Source organism: Aegilops tauschii, chromosome 1 (assembly GCF_002575655.3).
Source record: "Aegilops tauschii subsp. strangulata cultivar AL8/78 chromosome 1, Aet v6.0, whole genome shotgun sequence".
NCBI lineage: Eukaryota > Viridiplantae > Streptophyta > Magnoliopsida > Poales > Poaceae > Aegilops > Aegilops tauschii.
The window spans coordinates 213,753,996-213,757,297 of NC_053035.3; the positions used below are offsets into that span (position 1 = coordinate 213,753,996).

General features: G+C 48.3%; 1 long non-coding RNA gene across 1 annotated transcript; it reads right to left on the bottom strand.

The window, feature by feature from the left end:
* Nucleotides 1-1,004: 1,004 nt before the first annotated feature.
* On the bottom strand, nt 1,005-1,835 carry LOC120967867 (uncharacterized). Its single transcript, XR_005761697.2, has 3 exons — nt 1,709-1,835; nt 1,431-1,607; nt 1,005-1,353 (listed from the first exon to the last, which is right to left on the bottom strand). It is a non-coding gene; the product is annotated as an uncharacterized lncRNA (long non-coding RNA).
* Between the last annotated feature and the right edge of the window lie 1,467 nt (nt 1,836-3,302).

The window sequence follows — 3,302 nt, forward strand, 5'->3', positions numbered from 1 at the left end:
GCTAGTAGTGAAGGAAAGGGGCTTGGTGCTAGGAAGAGAAAGTGCAAGAGGTGTGGGAGATTTAGACACATTGCCAAAAACTGCAAAGAATCAGTTGATGCTGCATTTGGAGAGGAGGATGAACATTGGGGAGCAGAAAATGTGGATGAGGATGCAACAGAACCACTGAACAATGAGGAAAATGCAAATGCTGATGGAACAGATGATGATGATGAGGCAGCAACAGAACCACTCAACAATGAGCAACCATCTACACAAGTTGGACCTACAGTACTAAGGTATTTACACTTACTACATTGAACCCTTGAATTATTGTTTCTATTTCTAGGTTTCTGAATGTGCCATGTATGATTACTCAATCATCTGTCAGCCCCAGGAAAAATTACAAAAGGCCAGCTGATAGAGGGGCTTCTCCAAGAGCAGCTAAGAAGAAACCAGGCCATGCAGCAGTAGTTGAATCCTCTGCTCATGCTCAAGCTCCAGCTCCAGCAAAGAACACCAGATCCAAGGCAAGGCTGTTACCCAACCCAGCAAGAAACACTAGGAGCAAATCACTGAAGTTCTAATTGCTCCCTGTCATCTTGACTTAATAATGTGATGTGCACTTGGCTCTTGAATGTGCACTGTCATGTTGAACTACTATGTTATGTTGTCGTCGTGTCATCTTGAACAACTTTGGTATGTCGTCGTCGTGTGAACAACTTTAGTATGTCATCGTCGTGTGAACAACTTTGGTATGTCGTCGTCGTGTGAACAACTTTGGTATGTCGTCGTCGTGTGAACCATTTGGTATGTCGTTGTCGTGTAAACAACTTTGGTATATGGTTGTCGTGTGAACAACTTTGGTATGTTATGTCGTGTGAACAACTTTGGCATGCCGTCGTGTTGTATAATTGTTATCATTCTGTGATGTTTAATTGTTGTGCAATCTTATGCCATGTTCAAGATCAATCAATGATTTGGATCATCGATACTACTGAATTCACATAAATAACTCATAAACAAGTTCCAAACTGCATCTTCCATTACCATTTAGTTCATCATCCATCATAAACAGCACTACATCATCCAATAACTTGCTCAAATCTGTGAAGACACAGAGATGGCCACAACAACAACACACAATAGGGTAATACCAAACAACAGTGTCCACACACGCAACATTTCATCTCGCTCTTTCAGTTTCTTCTTCAAAGTGCGCTTCTTCTTCGCCAGCTCCAGGTTTCTCTTCTGCAACTGATGACTTTTGATCCACATCCATTCAATCTCAGCATGCATGTCTTCAAATGCAAGTGCAACACGAGTTGGGGGAGGCAGATCAACCCAAACCAACCAGTGGCACTCTTCTGGCAACTGCAATTTAGGCAAAGATCAGACCACAGCAAGGACATGTCCATATCCAAGATTAATGATCTAAATGTTACTCTTACATCAAGTGGGCACCCTAAAAACCGTCAGCCGGTGCTTCCCCCTCCCCAGGCGACTCGACGGGCCGGAACTAGGCCATGTCCAGCGCAACGGTGCCTCGAGCGGTACTCCAAGCCGGTGTAGGTGTCGTCCGGCAGATAAAACTCGGATGCATGCTCCACAATGCCCACCCCGTCGACCTTCTCGAAAAATGTGAGATTTCCCCCCAAAATACACAAACCCTAACCCTAGAACAAAGGAGCCGCGGGAAATCCAAGGGGAATCACCAAGCGTTGCTTACCTCTCCAGCCATGGCGGATGCCGACGAAAGCTTAGATGAGATGCCCGGGCTCGACATCTCCAGATCCACCTCCTCCCGCTTCTCCTCCTCTGGTTTTGCCGCGCCGTCGCTTTTTTTTCACTTCAGCTCAACGAGGAGGAAGTAATAAGGGCAACCAACCCAGGGGCAAAAATGTCCATAAACGGCCGCTGGTTATGGTCAAACGACGCTGACCAGGCGGAGCCGTGACGGAAGGGCAAAAACATAAGTGCAGCAAACGGGGTTGGGCAAGACTGAGGGTTTTTTGAATTTAGGGGCAAAACAAACGGGTGTGACACAACTAAGGGTTGAAATGTAATTGTCGCAAAAATCAAATGTGAGTGTGTGAGAGCCCGCTTGTTTCCTCTAAAAAGTGTGTACACAATTTTTAAAACTTAGGTAATGACTCCAAGGCGCATTACCATAAACATATTGGTGACGTGTCGTGAACAAACTTTGTTATTGTCCCTACACATTTTTCTTAACGGAACAAACATGTTAAAATCTAGGAGCTTGTGGAAGAAATGGATGGAATTCATTGATATAGGCAAGGACACGCCGAAGGTTGCGACCTGCATAGAAATTATCGTCTTGGATAAGAAATCGTCGGAGAGAGCCTATATAACGACCCATGCATGTCCCATACGGAGTCGGTGGACACAAATCTCACACGCTCCCCGACAGAGCTGAGTTCCTCGTTGGAGCGGAATGGCCAAAACACACAGCCACAATTTTCACTCTGCATGACAACACCACTAGAAAAACCTTAGAAGAAAAAGCCATATGGGAAAACAAAATCTTAAATACACCATCCTTCACACTACTAGAACAAGGGCGAGGTGGAATGACTCTATTCTACGCCAACGACAACGCCATCATCTCACGACGAAATAGGGTTTCCCCCCGCTTTGTATTACAAAGCAACCATCACCGATACAACCAACTATAGGTGCTGGGGCGGAAGCAGCACATGCATGCCCAAAAGAAACGAAAGAGAAAGTACAGAAGAAACACCGACAACGGCGGACCAACAAAAACGAAGAAGCCTCGCAACCGCCCACCGGGGATCTTTCACCAAGCTCATAGACTCCGAAGCGCTGGTACCAATCAACACCTGCAAGAAGGGACGTCACGATGACGACGTTGCTGCCAAGGGTTTCACCCGGTACACGGCGAGGAGACACGAAGGGTAGCCCCCGACGCCCTCCAGGAAGGTCCGGCGGCATCCATAGGCGCCACCGTGTCGGTGTTGGCTAGGCCGTCAGGGATTTCTCCTGATCCCAACCTTCACCTCGGGCGCTCCGGAGCACGCCACCAAACAGACCACCATCCTACGCCAACACGGGCTTGAAGCTTCCCACGCTGCCTCGCCACGACACCGTGAAGGGGGCCTGCACAATGAAGAAGAGGAGCTGGGACTAGGGACGGCAGCACCGTCGGCACACGGGAGGGCCCAACCTCCACCGTCATGGCGGTAATCGATCGGACGTGACAGTAGGAGCATACTAGGCCCGTGGGCCCACAGGCCCGGCCGGGCCCTCAAATACCCGCAAAGCTCCCGCCGTCGCGTTGCAGA